The following is a 15,312-nucleotide window of genomic DNA, read 5'->3' on the forward strand; positions in this document are numbered from 1 at the left end:
GCCCACATGCTTCCTCTGAAATGGAAACACAGGTATCTCCAGCGTTAGTAGGGTAGAGAATTTTGGTTAATTCCACTTACTACATCTGATCTAGCTGATAATCACTACTAGTGGTGCTTTTAATTTATGATATACAATTGTGTTAATGGCTACAAATATAAAGATCACAAGAATTCAGATATAAATTGAACAAAACACTTGGCAAATGTGTAGTCATTTTATGTGATATATGTTCTGTGGAGTCTAGACTCTCTAATAGCTTGAACACTGAAGAGAGAAACTCAGTATCAACAACTCTTAGTGCTCTCTGACACTATGGAGAGTCTACTTAACTGTTAATAGGACACCTTATTTACCTAGGAGAATTGCAAATGAACATTTGCTAGGTCGAGGGTTTTACATATTTGTCATGACATGATCTTTCACAAGCACTCAAAACTGGCAGGAAATTTTTTTCCCCTTTTTTTGTCACTGAAGAGGAGAGAGCATCCCCAAACATTAACTTGTCTCTTGTCTGTGAAAGGCAGAGAATGTGGGGTTTCTCATATTTTCAGCACCTTACTGCTCCATTATTATGATGACGCCAAAATTTCATGCCAAGGGTCAGAGATTTGGTTGTAGAACAACTCAAACTTTGGCCTTGCCCCACGAAACAGTCTGTGGTTAGCTTTCCTCATCCCTTCCCTCTGATCTGTGTCAGTACTAGAATAGAAATTTCATCCACATGTCTTTGGGTTTTACTGTCTCTCAGACAACAGGAAACTCATTGCAGACCACTTTGTTCCTAGACTAAGAACTGTACGTTTGTATAAAAAAGTATCAGTTTGCTACACAGTGAACTGTGCTACAAGACCAATGTATTTGCCCCAAACTGCCATGCCAGAAAATAGCTGGGCTAAGAGTCATTTAGTCAAACTGCTGGGACTGTTGAAAGTTCTGCTTGACAAGGAGAAAATTTTCCATGTTATTGCAAATATTTATTGTCTTTGTGCATCAAGTCCTTCTTTATAGACTAGAGAAAATAACACACCAGTCCAGAGAAGAAGGATTTGAATATTGTGTTAATGCCAGTATTTGCAATTCCTCCATCAGAACAGGTTTCTTTAGTTTCTTGTAATTAGTTGCTAAATTTAGCATGCCACAAAACAGAACAGTAGAACCATCACTAGTACAACACACCTTCTATTATCTTTTATGCTTCATAATTAAAAAAAATATTTTATTTGATTAGTTTACATCTCCATTTTTTAGACCACCTGGAGCATTTTAGAGAGGTGGACCTCACTACAAACTGTTTGCCCATTCTACCATGTTGAATGTCACTGTATGTGCTGGCACAGTATTAGAGTTATAATTGACAGGTGCCTCTAGGGGTGGGGGGAGGGAGCACAGGCAGATATTTTTACAGAACTCATGCAGAGGTAGCAAGATAAGCTCTGGAGGTGAGGAGGCATGAGCATGCAGAGGTATTGTCCAGAAAAGAAAAAAAGAGTTATTAATATGCCAGGTCTATATAATGATGTTTAATAGCATGTGCAATGTAATAGTTTATGCAACTGCAATATATGAATATAATGCAAGCATGACAACAGTATTTACAATTATGGTGTAGCACTGTTCAATTTTAAGATAACTAAGAAATTACTTTGATGATGACAGTGGGTATCTACAACAGCCTTTGCAGAATGCAGTCATGGAAGAGTTAGCAGTACCCTGCTATGGGTTATGATTGCTGCACCCAAATTGCTGCATTTTTTTGGTGCTAAAAGGTCTGCAAGATCCTGGTTTTGTTCATGAGCATCCCTGTTGATGGCTTAAGGTCTCAGGATGTTGCATAAGGCCAGGGTAATCTGCTAAAGTGCACAGCCACCACAGCAACTGATGCTCACAACCTGGTGGTAACAATGCTGGCCCTCTTCTGCTGACCCCACCCTTGTCATCCTTGGTTTTTCCATTTAACTGCTTAGACAACATGACCTGTAGCTCTCTGGCCTTCATTCACTCAATTTTCTGGATGGATTCATCATTACTGAGTCACTTGCTGAGCTGATCCAAAAGTGACAAATCACAACATCTTCCTATTACCATGTCTTCATCCTGCAGCTCCTCCCCAGGGGAGACCATTCCCTGAAACCACTCAGAGGTCAGAAGTGATCTCTGCTTTCTTTGCTCTACACAGCCTAACCATGCCATTTTTACACTTTTTGTCCTAAGTCCTACAAATCATGTTAAATGAGCAAAAGAATAAATTTCTTCATGACAATATCAGCAGTTTAATTGTTGTCTTACAAATACATTGGTAAGGACAGTAGAACAGAAAAAAAAATTTACTGTGATAAAGACAGAATAAAATAGCACAGCTTTGGAGAAAAAAAAGCATGTAATTTAAGCAAACAGAAGTAATGCAAAGCACAACAGGATGCCAGCTTAGCTTTGCAATGCTGACAAAGCTGAAGTTATGCAAAGCAACGATATTGCACTTACTCAAAATGAGAGTTGAGGAACAGCCACCTAAAAAGAACACTGGACATTGAAGACAATCCCCAAATAACCATATAAGGATTTCCAATAAGGGGTGCAACTATGTAAAATAAAGTAACACACATACATCAAGTAAGCAGGGATAGCCAATGAGTATGTCATCAGTGCGTATGATAAAAACTCACAGTTTTGAGCATTTACCCTATGTGGCAAGCACATTTCTCTCTCTCTCAGGATTTTTTATTGAGGTGCACAGAGAGAAATGAAAGAGAAAACAATTTCTATTTCTGCTCCTTGTTTTTCTCTTGTGGAATGTATTCGGAGAATTGTTTACCCAGAGTGAGCGCTTGGTTGGACCATGGTGGATTGTTTGGGCCTGATGGCCAATCGGATCCACCTGTGTCTGGACTCTGGCGAACAGGGTCACGAGTTGTGAGGAGTGAGATATGATAGTTAGAGAAAGTAGCATGTAGTATTTAGTATCCTCTTTTATATAGCATATTAATGTATTATAACATAATTATAATAAAGAAATCATTCAGCCTTCTGAAATGGAGTTAGACATCATCATTCTTCCCATTGGGTTCGCCGACATCTACAACAACCCAATGCTCAGGGTACTCAGTTAGAGGAAGGATTCTCTGAGTGACCAGCACACTGCAATAAAGAATGCTGCTTTCTAATACTCAGAACTGTGTTTGAAAGTTTTTATCTGACTGATTCCTATATCAACGTTGAGGCTTTATGGTTAGGCTGGGACAATGATACATTAGTATATTAGTTTTTCACCACAGACAATTCTAAACCTGTTTCTTATGTTAACATAAGTGAAGTTACATTAAGGTTTTATTGTGTGTCAGTGGTACTCTCCCCTGCTGTGAACACAAACCCCTACAGACATTGTGTTTTCTCTTCCATAGTTATATAAAGATTTTTGCTTTCTTTGATTCTTCCTGATATCATTTGCAATTTACGAAGTATGTCACCTTATGAGCTATGTGACATAGCATGGACATTTAAAGTGGGCCAAGTTTTTTTTTTTTTTTTTTTTTTTACTAAATATTGATAGTAAATCTGATCCTATCTAAGTGGTTGCAGAGTTGGGGCTGAGCAGGGCAAAACACTGACAACAGAGTGTATAACTCATCAGGCTGGTTTTGCTAGGAGAGGAGATGGTTATTATTGAAGGTTCTGAGAAGGAGAACTCAGGATGCAAGACCCCCATCCTTGTCACTCCTTCAGGGCACAACTGATTGAGTTCACTGGTGCTTTTCATCTCACCCAACCAGAGCCCAATGAGGCCAAGAGCACTTCAAGCCTGATTTCAACTGCTTTTAGGTTGTGTTTTGAATGAACTTAATGATCTTTTCTAACAAAAAAAAAAAAACCCCACTCTTATTTGAATGGAAAATATCTTCCATTAGATCTTAATAGGAAACAATACTTGAGCAATGGTTTCCCTGTATATGACCTTTCAGCACTCACATATTCATTTTCTTGTTCTTCCAAGGCTATGGGAATGAGTAACATTCCAACCTGTAATCAGTAATGATCCCTCTGTGAAGCTAAATACAATTTCTAGAAGAGCAGCTGCCTATCTACTGCCTAGTAAAATATATGCCATGTATTATATCTAATACATTACATTATATAATACAATCTAATGCATTTCATTGTATTATACAATATATTGTACTTACTACAATATGTTGTATCATATATTGTATTGTACAACATATTGCACTTAATAGAATACATTGTATCTTTTTCCAGGTGTGTATTTATAAAGACATTTTGAGTTTTTCTTGCTAGTATTTCTAACAAAATTGTAAAATAAAGAACAGTAAATTTTCCCCAAACCCTTTTTTTTTTTTCCATCCCACTTCTGCAGAAATTGAATGTTTGGTCCAGGTAGAACCTGTAATTTAGCTGTTCCATGGCTCCCATCAGGTTTGAGTCACATTCCCAGAGGGCACCACAACTTGCATGATTGACTCCCCCTACTGCCTAGCTGTCTTTTGAGTAATGTTATGTCTCCTAGCCCATATCACAAAAAACTCTTTTTTCCCTGGGAAGCTGACTCTAAAACATAAAATTGGTGAAAAAGGTAAGGTATCTTAACACACAGCAGAGTGGAAAGTTAGGCCTATGCCAAAATATATTCTTGATTAGATTTTAAACTACATATATGCTTCAAACACTTGGTAGCTTAATGAGGTACCTTTGATGGAAGTAGCCATTTTTTCAGTATGATGATTTTGAGCTTTTTTTTTTTTCCCCACTTTTCAGTTACAGAGTATTGTGGCCTTAATGTGTTTTAATTACACTTGTGTAGAAATATCTCCCTACAAAGATAATTTCTTCTTGGGAACACTGGTATTTGCATATTGTCGAGTACATTCATTAATGTATGTATGTGCCCAATATTTAGAGAAGACATTAGCTGATCATTAATAATTTGCTACATTTACTGCTAGTTTGGTTGAATTTATGCCAGCCTTAACAGAATGAGCTGTCACACAGCATTAGTCACTTTTTTTGCATTATGTTGATGACAGAGGGAGTAGAACTTCTGGGAACTATCCAAAACTCTATTAGTGGTGGTGGCAGGCTTACACGTCTTTCAAATACCTCCAGGGATAGTGACTCAACCACTTTCCCTGTTCTAGCCTGTTCAAGTGCCTGACCACCCCTAAGCAGAGAGATTTTTCCTAATAGCCAATCTAAACATCCCCAGGTAAAACCTGAGGCCATTTCCTCTCATCCTGTCACTTGTTACTTGGGAGAAGAGACCAACCCTCATCTCCCTACAGCCTCCTTTCATGTAGTTGGAGAGAGTGATAAACTGTCCCCTGTGCCTCTTTTTCTCCAGGCTAAACAACTTCAGCTCCCTCAGCTGTTCCTTATAACCCTTGAGCTCTAGACCCTTCAATGCACTGGCTCTTAAATCTGAATTTACTAGTTTTTTTTTTAAATTATATCCAGTACTTTATAATTTACAAGACTCAATAACCTCAATAACTAAGCTGTCAATAAACTGGATAAAGTCAGCATTATACCAATACTGATCCTCTTTTACCAGTTTGTAACTTGTCTCCACCAAGAATTTCAACCCTTAATCATTGAAGTCTTACTAAAAAATCTTGGTAGTAACAACCATATATCTGTGTCATGTAGGAAGACTTCCAGATCCTCCACATTTTCTTGAGCTTTATGCATTAATATGGAGGTGGCATATATTAATTGAACATTTTGCTTGTAATAATCTTACCATTCAATTATGATGATATTCTTCCTTCACAGTTCTCAAGCTCCATCAATGAGATGAAATATTTTCTGCCTGGAAAAGTCATTCCAGATTTGTATACAAAAGTAATCAGAGTATCAACTGGTAATTATGAAATGAATGTTTTAAGTAAATTTATTGGGTTTGCACTGTCTGGTTTTGGTAGTGGAGGGGCTACAGAGATATCTTCTATGAGAAGCTGCTGGAAGTTTCTTCCATGTGCCTGGAAAATCCCTGGTGGCTCCAAAGATGGACATGCTGCTGGCCAAGGCTGGGCCAATTAGAAATTATGGTAATACCTCTGTGATAACACACTTAAGAAGAATTCAAAACCAAAAGGGGTTGCAGTGTTGGAATTTTGACTAGAGGAGAGCAGAGAGAGAGCCTGTGAGAAGAATAACTCTGCAGACACCAAGGTCAGTGAAGAAGGAGGGGCAGGAGGGGCTCCAGGCACTGCAGCTGAGATTCCCCTGCAGCCTGTGGTGCAGCCCATGGTGAAGCAGCTGTGCCCCTGCAGCCCATGGGGATCCACAGGGATGCAGAGATCCACCTGCACACCATGGAGGTGCCCATGCTGGAGAGGGTTGATGCCCGGAGGAAGCTGTGACCCAGTGGGAGACCTGTGGAGAGAGGGGTCCTGCCCCTAGACTGGAGCAGCCTGTCCTTGGAGGACTGCACCCCATGGAAGAGTGACCCACGCCGCAGCAGTTTGAGGGGGACTGGTGCCCCTGGGATAGACTCACATTACGGCAGTTCACAGGGAGTTGTTGCTCCGAGATGGAGCCACATTGGAGAAGCTAATGGAAAACTGTCTCCTATGGGAGAGTCCCCACTGTGCACCAGGGGAACAACTCCTCTTTCTGAGCAGTGGGAGAAGCCTCAGATGATGAACCAACCAAAATCAAAATATTTTAGTCAATTTCCTTTTATGGAACAGTTTTCCTTAAAAAAGTTTTCCTTAAATAGTTTTCCTTAAGAATTGTTTATCTCCTCATGCACAAAGTGACATTACACACATTTATGAATAATAATAACATCTTACATTTTACAAACTTTTATCAGGAAATACTAATTAATCAACCAAACAGCAACTACTCATTCTGTTTTGCATTATTATGATGTTGGCATGCAGCTAAGACGGACAGAATTCTATTGGAGAGATGGACAGAATATTTAAATATCAAATACATTTCTTCAGCCTAGTCAGAAAAGTTGCTCTGCAATAAAAAACATTTCCCAGGCTGAAATAATTGCCAGGTAAATTTGTTGAAAATTTGTCAGGCAGCAAGTAGTTTATTTGGAATCGGTATGATCAAATACCTACACAATGTTAACACAAAACCATGAAGTCACAGAAACTATACAAATTAAAATTTATTCCAGTGCATAATTTCTTGGGGAAAGCTTGTTGTACAAATGTATTTGCCACAATACTGGAAATAGAGTAAGGCATTGTGCATCAAATTGTTATCAGGAAATCTGGGGGTTTTCCGATTTTCTTTGGAGTTTACTTTATTGTTGTTATTATTGTTGTTTTTTTCTAGACACCTCAAAATAAATGTGGAAGAATTCATGAAGCAAACTGGAAATATAAAATGAGATTAGAAAAACAGAAGACTAAAATAAAGGAAAATGGGAAGAATGGTTTAATGGTGGCAATGTTTGATGGTCATCATTGCATGGTGATGCTATGTTGATGGTTGGACTTAATGATCTCAAAGGTCTTTTTAAATCCTAATGATTATATGATTCTGTATGATAGGAACATATGATCTGAGTTTTACAATGAAAGTGAGGGAAAAAAGTACAAAAAGTAATGAAATGTGCTAATAGAAAATAAAAAAGTAGCGGGGCTGCCCAAGGATACATTTTTCCTACTTTTAGCTTGTGGTTTAAATCAATAAGAAAATGTTTTCAAGATTTTCCATTTTATTTTATGTTGTCCAGTCATTACATCCTGGAGACATGAAAAATATTATCACTGTTCAGAAAGGGTACCAGTTGCTCCTTTGGCCAGAATATAACTAACTAAAAGAAACCTGAAGAATGATTTTCAGTAGGTTTGGTTTTTTTTTTTTTTTTTCTTTAACAATAAAATGACAGTGCTTTACCCTTCTCCTTTGGAAGAAGACATTGGAAAGAATTGTTTATTAACTGTCTCTCCCTATTCTACCCAGCCACATGTTTTCATAGATCTCAAAGGAACCAGTATCTTTGAGACTTCTGTCCCTCTTGGATTGGAATAGCATTGAACAGTAATGTAAAAAGTCAATAGGAGGAGGTGAGAAAGATGAGTGCAGATAAACAGAGAGGCATAATGGTCAAATATGTCCAGTTGTCTCCAGGAAAATCCCCTAAAATAAGTATGTGGAGCAATACTTAAAATTTTTCTATCCCCATATGCCTCCTTGCTCTACTTTGTAGAGAAATGTAGAGGCCAAAAACTATTGAATAGCTACATTTGTCTGTAAGGATCACAAGACTCTTCTCTCTGTACAAAGTGCAAAGATCCTTTCACAATAATGAGCACATGCTCTGTTTCCATATGTCTTGTCATCTTCCTTTATGGTCCAGGACATCAGAGCACATGCAATTCAGAGCATGAACTCATAGCAAGAATACTTTGCTTCCTATTCAATTTCTTAATGGCTTAGAGAGATAACTAAACAGAAGTTTCCCCTAACAAAAATATCAGCTAAAAAATAAATCAGATAATTAGCTCAAAGTAGCTCATCAAATTTGCTGTGTATTCTAGTTGCTTGTTTTGCTTCCCTTCCATAGCCAATACCTTTTGTCTCATATAACAAGCTGTTATTATTAGGCTAATGTCACTCAAAAGTCTGACTCAGCTATTAATAATACTAAAGATAAAAGAGCACTTACTGCTGGCTTTCAGATGGGTTTTAAGTTATTCTGCTCCCACTGAGTCAGGAGCTCTTTGCCAAGAGCTTTTGAAATCTTCCACTTCTGCCATTTGAACTTGTGCCTTTTTCACAATAGTAAGCAGCAGATTCAGACCCTCAGTATGTACACCCACACACCATGTCCTGCCTGCTCATACATCAATTTACATTTACTTTGTTATTCTGCCAACCTTTCTTAATTCTACCAGTCATCCTTCCTTTCTGCAATTTAAATGAGTCATGGAATCCTTAGACCTGTTGTAGCATAAGAAGTTTTCTTACATTCTTGTTGAAAATGGTTTCCTGAGAGCCTCACTACAAGCAGTGACTTTAAGTATTTTCTAAATAAGGTCTTGAGAATTATTTCTGTAAATGTGTCCTCATTTAGCAGCTGAAGTACCCTAGCTCCATATAATGCATCCCCAAACAATATTTTTGTGTTTTAGCTCCTCCCTTAATTGATAAAATGTGGCATATCCTGTTTCAGGACTGGGAGAAATGCTCTTCAACCACGTGGTCTCTTAGACTGTAAAGCTCTGTATTTGGTCTGGCTGAGATAGAGTTAATTTTCCCACAGCAGTCCTCACAGTGCTGTGCTTTGCATTAGTAGCTGGAAAGGTGTTGATAACACAGCAACTGTGTTATCTGTGGCTGCTGCTGAGCAGTGCTGAGCAGTGCTGGCACAGCACCAGCCTCTCTTTTCACCATTAGGCTGGGATGAGCAAGACCTTGGAAGGGGACAGAGCCAGGATGGCTGACCCAAACTAGCCGAAAGAATATTTCATATTATATTATATCTGGTCAGGAATACAGCAATACAAGCTAAAGGAAAGGAGGAGGAAATGGTGGGGCAGGGGGGGCAGGGGAGACGACATTTTTTGTTACGGTGTTTGTCTTCCAGAGCAGTTTCACATAGAGAAGTCTTACTTCCCAAGAGGTGGCTGGACATTATCCACTGATAGGAAGTAGAACATAAATCTATTATTTCCCTCTGCTTCCACATGTAGCCATTGTTTTTATTTATTAAACTGCCTTATTCTTGACCCATGTGATTTTTCCATCTTACTTTCTCCTCTCCTCCAGTCCTCTGAAGGAAGGAAGTAACAAAGTAGCTTGGTAAGCACTTAGCATCCAGCCAGGGTCAACCCACCACAAACTCTTAATTTTGTACAAATTTTAATCACAGATCTTCTGTGAGCATACCTAAAGGGGTCTGCAACATGTTTCTGCATTGTTCGCTTCTAGACCTCTGCTTTTTCCTCATGACAGGACTAAACACACAAATCTTCTTTACAGCTGCCGAGTTGTACACAGGTAACAGCTTTTCAGTTTGCTAAAGCTTGCTAAACTCAAATGCTCCTTCTTTACAGTAACAAGACACATCAATCATCACAGCATAACTCTCCCCTTTCTACACCTAAAGATTTCTATTAATTGCTTAGAAAGGCAAGTTGATCTTGTTAAATAAATCTACTCCTATTAAATGAGAAAATAGGGAAAACAAGACATTTTTAGAAGCATGGTGGTGATGCCATGGGGCTCAGAAACCTCTTAAACAATTTATCATGGGTGTTTTTAGGCTCCTGTTTCATTCAAGCATATAAACTCTGGAGATTATCAGTCTTCTGCTGCTTCCCTTCTGCTTTCCAGAGTTGTTTGAGAATTCTCTGAAGTAATTGAAATTTAAATCTGTCTTATGCATTGTCCCAGGGACAGTTAGGGAAGGTTTGGCAAAGCTCTCTTACATCTCTTGGTGTAGATGGTTGGCTGACTGGGGAGGTGTAATGAGTGTACAGCAGCATCAGGGTGAATCCTTAATTTAAAATTAGTTCAAAACTAGGATTTGGATGACTACTACTTGTCATTGCTTAAGGAAGCTTGGCGTCTGTAACTTTGGCTCAGTGGAAGAAGTATGGGATTGGGAGAGATGAGACATGGGATTCTGTTTCCACATTTTCATTGCTCAAGTATCTTCAATTCCTTCTGTCTCTCCTCCCTGCCCATTTGGATCGCCATAAACAGTAAGCTCTTTGAAGCAGAGACCATCTTAACACATTCTGTGCAATTACAAATCACTGTCTCAACACTTTTTCTCATCTACACAAAAGATTTTCCCTTTTGAAGATATACTGTGGCTACAGCACAGCATACTTTCAGAAGAGAAACCTCCTACACATCAATATTCTTGTTAATCCTGTTCATCTTATTTAGCAGCTAAAGAAAACCAGAAAATTATGTTGATCCCAAGAACCCTGATTTTTACCTTATAGTTTTCTCTTAAATCTTGCTCAAAGACAAATAGTGAAAATTAGATGGATTTTCTTCATAGACAAAATTTCAGCTGCTGAAAACTACTTTTGTCACACGAGCATCTGATAGATGTTAAATGCACTCAGTGCAGGCAGCTGAGTGTGCAAGCTGCAGTTCAGGCTGCAGACCGAGCTCTGCTGGGACACGAGCCCCAGCCCAAGCACAATGCAAGAGGCCATGAACTGCCGACCCTTTGCACATCAGAGAGCACAGGGACCTGTGGCCTGGCCGAGTGATGGGACACTGAGACACAGCAGGAGCCAAGGGCTCCGGATGAAAAGGGAGACTTTAGCATGTTTAGAGTGTGAAAGTATAGAAGCCCAGGAGTTCCTTTGCTCAGGGTCCCTCCTCAGAGGCACCGGCTCAAGTTGTCATCTTGTTATTTAGTTATCGAAACGAGATTAAACTGTTTCAAGGATCTTGATATGTGAGACTTTGTTATAGGAAACTTGGGGTAGAGACGGTGAGGAATCCTGGTCTGAGTGTGAGCGGGGGGCTCTAGCTGCAAAGGGGCTTCAGTCCCAGCTCAGGTGGTGCAAATGTAATGGCCAGAGTGGCTCCTGGGTGGTTGAACAGGGAAGCTTCCTTAGCATGGAGATTCCCTATTACAATCAAAGAGTTTTTTCCTTGTGCCCTGAAACTGGATAAGACTCAGATGCCTGGGCAGTGATGTCTCAGGATGTACCTCGGTGATTGATTGAGAATCAGAGAATACTCCTGAAAACTGATCTTAGGAAATTCTTTCCCATCTTTTTGCAGATGTGCAGACGATGGCAGAACTACTTAGTGTGATACCACAGCTCACCTGCTCAGGTTTGCCAAATGACTCACACTGTAACAGGGACAGCATGAAAGTTACTCCTGCAGCTCTCTCCATTAACTGATCACCTATTTAGAGACATGAGCACCAGCTGAGATCTTCAGTATTTTGACACACCGACCTCTTTTTTTTTATCAACCCTTTAGTCCAAAGTTCATTCATAAGTAGTTTTACCACCTCATTTGGGTGTTGTTAGGAGATGCATTTTTAAAATATTGTATATTTCTAAACTACAATAAGATGAATGTCATAGACAATAGATACCAGCAGACATCAACTCATTACTCAAAGCATTACCCCTTTACTCAGCTAGAAAGTATATGTTTTCTCATCAGGGGGTTTATGTTACTCCTCTTATGACACTAGATCAATTTAGATCAACTAAAATATTAGGCATAAAATTTTAAATACCTCTTTAGCTTCCCTCCAAATATTTTACAATAGTTAGTGAATGAAACTGTATTTTAACCTGACACCTTCTTATCTCAAGCTTCCTCTATTATTTTGGAAGATGGCAATATAAAGATGTTTTAAAAGCCTCTTTTTCCATTTAACATGCACAGAACTAATATTTAATTGCTATTTAAAGCTGAATGATGAGCTAGAAGGTGGCATACACCACAGTTTAGCCAACATTGCTACACAGGCTACTTTAGCAAAGAAGCCACCCACACAATAAAAAGAAGCTATTCTGCTGCTACAGGTAAATCACCTTGCTGAAGGACATAATCTGTACCTGCAATGGACACACATGTAAGAGTGTTGTGGGTTTTATTTGGCACAGAACTACCACATGTTGACTAGAAGCACTGGCAAACCACAGAACAAAGCCTTAAATGCGCACAACATACCTCCAAAAAGGACCTGCTGGACCAGGGATCTAACCACAGGGAAATGGTACTGCAAGCCCACTAAATGGAAGCAGGCAGAGGCATGAAAAAGATGAAGATCTGGTCCCATCCAGAGCACAGCTGTGTGGGATGGGCATGTAATAACTGAAGGATGCATTAGGTCAGCAGTGAGTACCTGCATGCCCATGGCCAGGAGGAGGCAAGGAAGCAGTCTCTGAGTCACTGTGCCTCCTGGGCCAGTCTCATGGGAAGCATTTTACAATTTCCAGGACCTAACTTTTAGTCATCAAGACCATTCAGAAGTGATGCCTGAGCAGAGCCAAGGAAGACACCTAAAGTCAAGATGTAGTCAAAGAGGAGTTATGTGAAAACAAAATCCAGATGGGGCTTGAATAACCATACCTCGGCATAAACCAATGAAATACTTAGGCCACTCTTTTTCACTCTTCTCCTTTTAATACCTGTGTGGTGGGAGCTAAGCTGACATGTATGTCAGAAAAAATGCTGGAAGTACAAACATCTGGTAGAAGAGCAAGTTCCAGCCGAGCCACATGGGAAGGCAGCTTTTACTCTAGCTACCTACATTTGTTTTATAAGCACTTCTGTGCACAGGTGATATGGATGCACTCATATACTTTGTGAACAAAAACTAATTAACATCTTAACACTAGCAGACCAATGCAGCTATTAATTAAAATAATGCTCATATTCTGTAACCATTTCCTACATGATCTGAGATTCCCTTTTCTCTGTAGCATTACTGAAGATAATGGGGACTTTGAGTCATTACATTACAATCAGGAAGAAAAGTATGACTGCATAATTGCAGTTTGGATTTTATTTTCTGAGCTAGCTTATGTCAGTAATGTCAAAAGTCAAGTTTCTGAATTCCACTATCTTATCTTGCAGATTTGACATACCAGAGCTCACAGTGTGTGTTTCTTCGCATGGATGCTTTCAGAATTATTATATCAGTAAATTATCTGTAAGATGAAAAATTCTCTTTTGTAAATGCCAGAGTTGCTCTGTCTGTGGACTGTGCAATCTTCATTGAATTAAAGTTATTTAGTGCACAAGAAGCATATCTCAGCTTTGAAGATGATCAGGTCATCTTCTTCATGGTTCCTCCTTGTGAAAAATATCATGCTAGAGAAGCATTTTTGTTTTGCGAAAATGGTCCCTTCAAGATACTTCCACTTGTTTCAAATTAGGGAAAACCCAACTGCTCATTTTACAAATGGATGGACCAACATAAAGTGTTACAATCCCACAGCAGAGTCAGTGTAAAGACAGATGTTTTCAGCTCCTGCTAAAGGTATTTTGAACTTCCTCAGTTATCCTTTTGTGGGCATGCTTTTGAGGCTTCACAGACCCCTCTGCTCCACAAGATATCTGTAGAAACAATAAACTAGCAGTTTAGGTAGTGGATCACAATAAAGAGTTGGAAACTTAAGTTTTTTCCTGAACCTGACTCACATGCTTACACACAGTAACCTTTAAGCTTATTTATGCTTTAAAAGTTATTCTTCCCAACACCAAACATAAAAATTATTTTTTTTTTTTTTATGTCAGTTGAAATCACAAACCATTATTTTGGGGACAAGGGTCAGAAAATTGTTTCCAGTATACAGGAGCAAAGATGAAAGCTACATGGAATGTGAAAGAGAAAGACAGTTTCACAGTAAGAGCAAATGGCAAATAGGGACTTCCTTTTTGGGTCAAATTTTGTCTGACACAGAATACTCTTCTTTTAATGCATGCAGTATTCCATCACTACTGAAAACATTCTGTGAACTTTTAGGGCAGAAACAACAAAGCCTACAAGCAGTACAGCGTAATGGGAACTCTTGACAGTGAGATTGGCATGAATAAATGGAGAAGGTAAACTGGACTTGATTGAAGCTTTATTTTCCCTTCTCTCATGCAAATACTGTTTCTTTGAAGTAACATTAGCAAAAGCAATTCAAAGCTCAGCTATGTGTACACAGCACTGTTATTTCTTCACAGAAACTTTTGTTGTAATAAAAAAAGAGTAAGACCTTTTACCTTGATACAGAGCTTTTCGTCTTCAAAGCATTCTCACAGATACATTCTAGCTAATCTGAGCACCACTTAACACAGTTAAGGTTGATTACCATCACGATTCTGACTTCAGGAGGGACAGGGTTTAAATTACCTATTTTCATCCAAAGGTTCTTTTGTATTTTTGGAATGGTGTAATGTGTAAATGATTTTTACACATTATTTTAACTTCAGCTAAGGAAACACTGCCCATGAAACAAAGCCAACAGAAATACTGAGAAATCAAAGCAGAGAGATTCCAAGTAATTGTGCATTTATTTTCTTTTTGAAAAAATGAAACATCATTTAACTGTTCCTTTTCCTTCAGATAAATGGATTTACAGTTCATCATTTAGAAAATGAAGTACAAAGTGCGATCTCTGGGAAAATACAAAGCTATCTCTTTATTTTATGGTGTTTTTTTCTGTAATGCCACAAATGGAATTGTGAACTGAAAATGCAACCTCTCTAGAAATCCTGTAACAAGTGTCTTTTTAATAGTTTATGTTCATTGTGTTTTCCTGAACATTCTGGTTTTGTTGGGATGGTGTTCAATTACCTGCTTCCAGTTTCAAATGGTTGCTGCAGAAAGCTGACTAC

Source organism: Vidua chalybeata, chromosome Z, assembly GCF_026979565.1.
Source record: "Vidua chalybeata isolate OUT-0048 chromosome Z, bVidCha1 merged haplotype, whole genome shotgun sequence".
NCBI classification, from domain to species: domain Eukaryota; kingdom Metazoa; phylum Chordata; class Aves; order Passeriformes; family Viduidae; genus Vidua; species Vidua chalybeata.